An 8824-nucleotide genomic window follows, 5' to 3' on the forward strand; every position below is an offset into this window, starting at 1 on the left:
AGAAAACACAGCAGTCCACAGACTGTTTTATATGTAATGCCACTACGATTTGGTTTTATTGAAAAGCCTGATAATATTTACTTTAAATGAATTGACTAAATATGCTGTTATTTATTTTCGGGACATATCATGGTCAAAGTTTTAAGATAATTGGAACTAATCCATTAATTTTGTTTTCAGCGGGTTCATTCACCAAATCACCCCTTATCAGAGTAGGTATAGTTTCATAGGTAGTGGTAACAATATGGTTCTACCTCCTCAATGATCTGAGATGAAGCCCCTCCCCCTTATCAGAGTAGGTATAGTTTCATAGGTAGTGGTAACAATATGGTTTTACCTCCTCAATGATCTGAGATCAAGCCCCTTTGTTTCCTCTTTCCATTGGTCTAACCCCAGTCTGATGTCATGACTGATGATGTCAGCACCTCTCTAGCTCCTAACTGGCTGTGTGGAATTTAAAGAGACAGTCACTTCTGTTTACTGTGTGTCCCCCAATTCACATTTGACAGACTATAATGGTCAGACGTCAGACCAGGTGCCATTTTCTTTCTTCTTTTAAGCATCAGAGTAAGTGTTCTAGGATCACCTTCTCCCCTGACCAAGTACACACTGCGATCTAAAAGGCACTGATCCTACATCAGCTCTCTTACTCAGACGTTTGATCGATCCGGTCCCATTACCCACGTCCTCCCATCCAGGTGAGGCTCTTTTTCATTTCCTCCCACGTCCTCCCATCCAGGTGAGGCTCTTTTCCATTTCCTCCCACGTCCTCCCATCCAGGTGAGGCTCTTTTCCATTTCCTCCCATCCAGGTGAGGCTCTTTTTTCATTTTCCCATCCAGGTGATTTCCTCCCATCCAGGTGAGGCTCTTTTCCATTTCCTCCCATCCAGGTGAGGCTCTTTTCCATTTCCTCCCATCCAGGTGAGGCTCTTTTCCATTTCCTCCCATCCAGGTGAGGCTCTTTTCCATTTCCTCCCATCCAGGTGAGGCTCTTTTCCATTTCCTCCCATCCAGGTGAGGCTCTTTTCCATTTCCTCCCATCCAGGTGAGGCTCTTTTCCATTTCCTCCCATCCAGGTGAGGCTCTTTTCCATTCCTCCTCCCATCCAGGTGAGGCTCTTTTCCATTTCCTCCCATCCAGGTGAGGCTCTTTTCCATTTCCTCCCATCCAGGTGAGGCTCTTTTCTTTTCCATTTCCTCCCATCCAGGCGAGGCTCTTTTCTTTTCCATTTCCTCCCAACCAGGCGAGGCTCTTTTCTTTTCCATTTCCTCCCAACCAGGCGAGGCTCTTTTCTTTTCCATTTCCTCCCATCCAGGCGAGGCTCTTTTCCATGTCCTTCCATCCAGGTGAGGCTCTTTTCCATGTCCTTCCATTTCCTCCCATCCAGGTGAGGCTCTTTTCCATTTCCCATTTCCTCCCACGGCCTCCCATCCAGGTGAGGCTCTTTTCCATTTCTCATTTCCTCCCACGTCCTCCCATCCAGGTGAAGCTCATTTCCATTTCCTCCACAACCTTTATTTGGCTCTTGGTTGTCTTGGTCCTGGTGAAACACCGACCAACCCCAGGGGGGGGGGGGGCGGGGTAGTAGAGCGAGAGAAGGTGACGTAGTCACGGGTCATCTGTTGACTCTCTGAAGGGGAACGTTTATGTCTGTACGTAATCGACTACTGTTAGATGGAGAATGTTTCCAGCCGCTGACGCGGGATACCAGGCAGACCGACGTGGTGCTGAATCACAGTGGAACACTGTCCATTGTCTTGAGTTTCTGATCGAAATCAGACAACACAAACTAAAAACAATGTTTTAAACGTTCTTGGTCTATGGGGGAAACACAGTAAACACACTTCCAGTCTCTGGGCTCTACACAGTAAACACGCACTGTTCCAGTCTCTGGGCTCTACACAGTAAACACACTGTTCCAGTCTCTGGGCTCTACACCGTAAACACACTGTTCCAGTCTCTGGGCTCTACACAGTAAACACACTGTTCCAGTCTCTGGGCTCTACACAGTAAACACACTGTGTTCCAGTCTCTGGGCTCTACACAGTAAACACTCACTGTTCCAGTCTCTGGGCTCTACACAGTAAACACACTGTTCCAGTCTCTGGGCTCTACACAGTAAACACACTGTTCCAGTCTCTGGGCAGTAAACACTCACTGTTCCAGTCTCTGGGCTCTACACAGTAAACACACTGTTCCAGTCTCTGGGCTCTACACAGTAAACACACTGTTCCAGTCTCTGGGCTCTACACAGTAAAACACACTGTTCCAGTCTCTGGGCTCTACACAGTAAAACTCACTGTTCCAGTCTCTGGGCTCTACACAGTAAACACACTGTTCCAGTCTCTGGGCAGTAAACACTCACTGTTCCAGTCTCTGGGCAGTAAACACACTGTTCCAGTCTCTGGGCTCTACACAGTAAACACACTGTTCCAGTCTCTACACAGTAAACACACTGTTCCAGTCTCTGGGCTCTACACAGTAAACACACTGTTCCAGTCTCTGGGCTCTACACAGTAAACACACTGTTCCAGTCTCTGGGCTCTACACAGTAAACACGCACTGTTCCAGTCTCTGGGCTCTACACAGTAAACACACTGTTCCAGTCTCTGGGCTCTACACCGTAAACACACTGTTCCAGTCTCTGGGCTCTACACAGTAAACACACTGTTCCAGTCTCTGGGCTCTACACAGTAAACACACTGTTCCAGTCTCTACACAGTAAACACACTGTTCCAGTCTCTGGGCAGTAAACACACTGTTCCAGTCTCTGGGCAGTAAACACACTGTTCCAGTCTCTGGGCTCTACACAGTAAACACACTGTTCCAGTCTCTGTAAACACACTGTTCCAGCTCTACACAGTAAACACACTGTTCCAGTCTCTGGGCTCTACACAGTAAACACACTGTTCCAGTCTCTGGGCAGTAAACACACTGTTCCAGTCTCTGGGCAGTAAACACACTGTTCCAGTCTCTGGGCTCTACACAGTAAACACACTGTTCCAGTCTCTGGGCTCTACACAGTAAACACACTGTTCCAGTCTCTGGGCTCTACACAGTAAACACACTGTTCCAGTCTCTGGGCTCTACACAGTAAACACACTGTTCCAGTCTCTGGGCTCTACACAGTAAACACACTGTTCCAGTCTCTGGGCTCTACACAGTAAACACACTGTTCCAGTCTCTGGGCTCTGCACAGTAAACACACACTGTTCCAGTCTCTGGGCAGTAAACACACTGTTCCAGTCTCTGGGCTCTACACAGTAAACACACACTGTTCCAGTCTCTGCACAGTAAACACTCACTGTTCCAGTCTCTGGGCTCTGCACAGTAAACACACTGTTCCAGTCTCTGGGCTCTACACAGTAAACACTCACTGTTCCAGTCTCTGGGCTCTACACAGTAAACACTCACTGTTCCAGTCTCTGGGCTCTACACAGTAAACACTCACTGTTCCAGTCTCTGGGCTCTACACAGTAAACACTCACTGTTCCAGTCTCTGGGCTCTACACAGTAAACACTCACTGTTCCAGTCTCTGGGCTCTACATAGTAAACACACTGTTCCAGTCTCTGGGCTCTACATAGTAAACACACTGTTCCAGTCTCTGGGCAGTAAACACACTGTTCCAGTCTCTGGGCTCTGCACAGTAAACACTCACTGTTCCAGTCTCTACACAGTAAACACTCACTGTTCCAGTCTCTACACAGTAAACACTCACTGTTCCAGTCTCTGGGCTCTACACAGTAAACACTCACTGTTCCAGTCTCTGGGCTCTACACAGTAAACACACACTGTTCCAGTCTCTGGGCTCTACACAGTAAACACACTGTTCCAGTCTCTGGGCTCTACACAGTAAACACTCACTGTTCCAGTCTCTGGGCAGTAAACACACTGTTCCAGTCTCTGGGCTCTACACAGTAAACACACTGTTCCAGTCTCTGGGCTCTACACAGTAAACACACTGTTCCACACAGTAAACACACTGTTCCAGTCTCTGGGCTCTACACAGTAAACACACTGTTCCAGTCTCTGGGCTCTACACAGTAAACACACTGTTCCAGTCTCTGGGCAGTAAACACACTGTTCCAGTCTCTGGGCTCTACACAGTAAACACACTGTTCCAGTCTCTGGGCTCTACACAGTAAACACACTGTTCCAGTCTCTGGGCTCTGCACAGTAAACACACTGTTCCAGTCTCTGGGCTCTGCACAGTAAAACACACTGTTCCAGTCTCTGGGCAGTAAACACACTGTTCCAGTCTCTGGGCTCTACACAGTAAACACACACTGTTCCAGTCTCTGCACAGTAAACACACTGTTCCAGTCTCTGGGCTCTGCACAGTAAACACACTGTTCCAGTCTCTGGGCTCTACACAGTAAACACTCACTGTTCCAGTCTCTGGGCTCTACACAGTAAACACACTGTTCCAGTCTCTGGGCTCTGCACAGTAAACACACACTGTTCCAGTCTCTGGGCAGTAAACACACTGTTCCAGTCTCTGGGCTCTACACAGTAAACACACACTGTTCCAGTCTCTGCACAGTAAACACACTGTTCCAGTCTCTGGGCTCTGCACAGTAAACACACTGTTCCAGTCTCTGGGCTCTACACAGTAAACACTCACTGTTCCAGTCTCTGGGCTCTACAGTCTCTGGGCTCTAAACACAGTAAACACTCACTGTTCCAGTCTCTGGGCTCTACACAGTAAACACACTGTTCCAGTCTCTGGGCTCTACACAGTAAACACTCACTGTTCCAGTCTCTGGGCTCTACAGTAAACACACTGTTCCAGTCTCTGGGCTCTACATAGTAAACACACTGTTCCAGTCTCTGGGCAGTAAACACACTGTTCCAGTCTCTGGGCTCTGCACAGTAAACACACACTGTTCCAGTCTCAGTAAACACACAGTAAACACTAAACACACTGTTCCAGTCTCTGGGCTCTACACAGTAAACACTCACTGTTCCAGTCTCTGGGCTCTACACAGTAAACACACTGTTCCAGTCTCTGGGCTCTACACAGTAAACACACTGTTCCAGTCTCTGGGCAGTAAACACACTGTTCCAGTCTCTGGGCTCTACACAGTAAACACACTGTTCCAGTCTCTGGGCTCTACACAGTAAACACACTGTTCCAGTCTCTGGGCTCTACACAGTAAACACACTGTTCCAGTCTCTGGGCTCTACACAGTAAACACACTGTTCCAGTCTCTGGGCTCTACACAGTAAACACACTGTTCCAGTCTCTGGGCTCTACACAGTAAACACACTGTTCCAGTCTCTGGGCAGTCTGTTCCAGTCTCTGGGCTCACAGTAAACACACTGTTCCAGTCTCTGGGCTCTACACAGTAAACACACTGTTCCAGTCTCTGGGCTCTACACAGTAAACACACTGTTCCAGTCTCTGGGCTCTACACAGTAAACACACTGTTCCAGTCTCTGGGCTCTGCACAGTAAACACACACTGTTCCAGTCTCTGGGCAGTAAACACACTGTTCCAGTCTCTGGGCTCTACACAGTAAACACACACTGTTCCAGTCTCTGCACAGTAAACACACTGTTCCAGTCTCTGGGCTCTGCACAGTAAACACACTGTTCCAGTCTCTGGGCTCTACACAGTAAACACTCACTGTTCCAGTCTCTGGGCTCTACACAGTAAACACACTGTTCCAGTCTCTGGGCAGTCTCTGGGCTCTACACAGTAAACACTCACTGTTCCAGTCTCTGGGCTCTACATAGTAAACACACTGTTCCAGTCTCTGGGCTCTACATAGTAAACACACTGTTCCAGTCTCTGGGCAGTAAACACACTGTTCCAGTCTCTGGGCTCTGCACAGTAAACACACTGTTCCAGTCTCTACACAGTAAACACTCACTGTTCCAGTCTCTGGGCTAAACACAGTAAACACACACTGTTCCAGTCTCTGGGCTCTACACAGTAAACACACTGTTCCAGTCTCTGGGCTCTACACAGTAAACACACTGTTCCAGTCTCTGGGCTCTACACAGTAAAACACACTGTTCCAGTCTCTGGGCTCTACACAGTAAACACACTGTTCCAGTCTCTGGGCAGTAAACACACTGTTCCAGTCTCTGGGCTCTACACAGTAAACACACTGTTCCAGTCTCTGGGCTCTACACAGTAAACACACTGTTCCAGTCTCTGGGCTCTACACAGTAAACACACTGTTCCAGTCTCTGGGCTCTACACAGTAAACACACTGTTCCAGTCTCTGGGCTCTACACAGTAAACACACTGTTCCAGTCTCTGGGCTCTACACAGTAAACACACTGTTCCAGTCTCTGGGCTCTACACAGTAAACACACTGTTCCAGTCTCTGGGCTCTACACAGTAAACACACTGTTCCAGTCTCTGGGCTCTGCACAGTAAACACACACTGTTCCAGTCTCTGGGCAGTAAAGTAAACACACTGTTCCACACAGTAAACACTCACTGTTCCAGTCTCTGGGCTCTACACAGTAAACACACACTGTTCCAGTCTCTGGGCAGTCTGTTCCACACAGTAAACACACTGTTCCAGTCTCTGGGCTCTACACAGTAAACACACACTGTTCCAGTCTCTGGGCTCTACACAGTAAACACACACTGTTCCAGTCTCTACACAGTAAACACACTGTTCCAGTCTCTGGGCTCTACACAGTAAACACACACTGTTCCAGTCTCTGGGCAGTAAACACACACTGTTCCAGTCTCTGGGCTCTACACAGTAAACACTCACTGTTCCAGTCTCTGGGCTCTACACAGTAAACACACTGTTCCAGTCTCTGGGCTCTCCAGTCTCACAGTAAACACACTGTTCCAGTCTCTGGGCTCTACTGGGCAGTAAACACACTGTTCCAGTCTCTGGGCTCTACATAGTAAACACACTGTTCCAGTCTCTGGGCAGTAAACACACTGTTCCAGTCTCTGGGCTCTGCACAGTAAACACACTGTTCCAGTCTCTACACAGTAAACACACACTGTTCCAGTCTCTGGGCTCTACACAGTAAACACACTGTTCCAGTCTCTGGGCTCTACACAGTAAACACACTGTTCCAGTCTCTGGGCTCTACACAGTAAACACACACTGTTCCAGTCTCTGGGCTCTACACAGTAAACACACTGTTCCAGTCTCTGGGCTCTACACAGTAAACACACTGTTCCAGTCTCTGGGCAGTAAACACACTGTTCCAGTCTCTGGGCAGTAAACACTCACTGTTCCAGTCTCTGGGCTCTACACAGTAAACACACTGTTCCAGTCTCTGGGCTCTACACAGTAAACACACTGTTCCAGTCTCTGGGCTCTACACAGTAAACACACTGTTCCAGTCTCTGGGCTCTACACAGTAAACACACTGTTCCAGTCTCTGGGCTCTACACAGTAAACACACTGTTCCAGTCTCTGGGCTCTACACAGTAAACACACTGTTCCAGTCTCTGGGCTCTACACAGTAAACACTCACTGTTCCAGTCTCTGGGCTCTACACAGTAAACACACACTGTTCCAGTCTCTGGGCTCTACACAGTAAACACACTGTTCCAGTCTCTGGGCTGGGCAGTAAACACACACACAGTGTTCCAGTCTCTCTCTACACAGTAAACACACAGTGTTCCAGTTCAGTCTCTGGGCTCTACACAGTAAACACACAGTGTTCCAGTCTCTGGGCTCTGCACATTTTGGATCAAGCATAAATTGGCTTTAAGACACACTGCTGCAGTCTTGTAGTGAGGTCACCGTGGGTTCCCTTCTCTCTCGCTCTCGCGCTCCTAGTAGACCTGGCCTGTGTGAGGTCACCGTGGGTTCCCCTCGCTCTCTCTCTCCTAGTAGACCTGGCCTGTGTGAGGTCACCGTGGGTTACCCTCGCTCTCTCTCTCTCCTAGTAGACCTGGCCTGTGTGAGGTCACCGTGGGTTCCCCCGCTCTCTCTCTCTGAGTAGACCTGGCCTGTGTGAGGTCACCGTGGGTTCCTCTCTCTCTCTCTCTCTCTAGACCTGGCCTGTGTGAGGTCACCTCTCTCTCCTGAGTAGACCTGTCCTGTGTGAGGTCAGGTCCCCTCTCCCAGCAAAAGGTCTGGTCTGTCTCTCAGCCTCCTACAGGTCACCGTGAGTTCACCCTCTCTCCGAGTAGACCTGTCCTGTGTGAGGTCAGGTGGGTTCTCCCAGCAGAACGTCTGGTCTGTCTCAGCAGAAGGTCTGGTCAACCTCCTACAGGTCACCGTGAGTTCCCCTCTCTCCGAGTAGACCTGTCCTGTGTGAGGTCAGGTCCCCTCTCCCAGCAGAAGGTCTGGTCTGTCTCTCAGCCTCCTACAGGTCACCGTGAGTTCCCCTCTCTCCGAGTAGACCTGTCCTGTGTGAGGTCACCGTGGGTTCCTCTCTCTCTCTCTCTCCGAGTAGACCTGTCCTGTGTGAGGTCAGGTCCACTCTCCCAGCAGAAGGTCTGGTCTGTCTCTCAGCCTCCTACAGGTCACCGTGAGTTCCCCTCTCTCCGAGTAGACCTGTCCTGTGTGAGGTCAGGTCCCCTCTCCCAGCAGAAGGTCTGGTCTGTCTCTCAGCCTCCTACAGGGTAATTATTTAATCAGAGAGCGTAGTCGTTCATTGTGCTACAGCTGCTGATGGGGAAATGGACGCAGGTCGTTTATAATCATATACAGACTGTTTTTCTTTACTATTTTCTCCATTCCTTAATTGCCTGCCACACATTGTCCCGGGCGCAGTTGAGGAGGAACAGAGGAAATGTCATGTTTCTGATTATAGAAAGAATATGGTACGTCACAGAGCAGACGTTTAGATATGATGCCAGGTTGAAGCAGAAGGGATGGAG

At 49.1% G+C, this 8824-nt stretch overlaps 1 protein-coding gene across 1 annotated transcript in view; it reads left to right on the plus strand.

The window, feature by feature from the left end:
• Window positions 1-8824, plus strand: part of LOC112262177 (formin-2-like) — a 91520-nt gene that overhangs the window by 51065 nt on the left and 31631 nt on the right.

This window comes from Oncorhynchus tshawytscha, unplaced genomic scaffold (assembly GCF_018296145.1).
Source record: "Oncorhynchus tshawytscha isolate Ot180627B unplaced genomic scaffold, Otsh_v2.0 Un_contig_2401_pilon_pilon, whole genome shotgun sequence".
Lineage (NCBI taxonomy): Eukaryota > Metazoa > Chordata > Actinopteri > Salmoniformes > Salmonidae > Oncorhynchus > Oncorhynchus tshawytscha.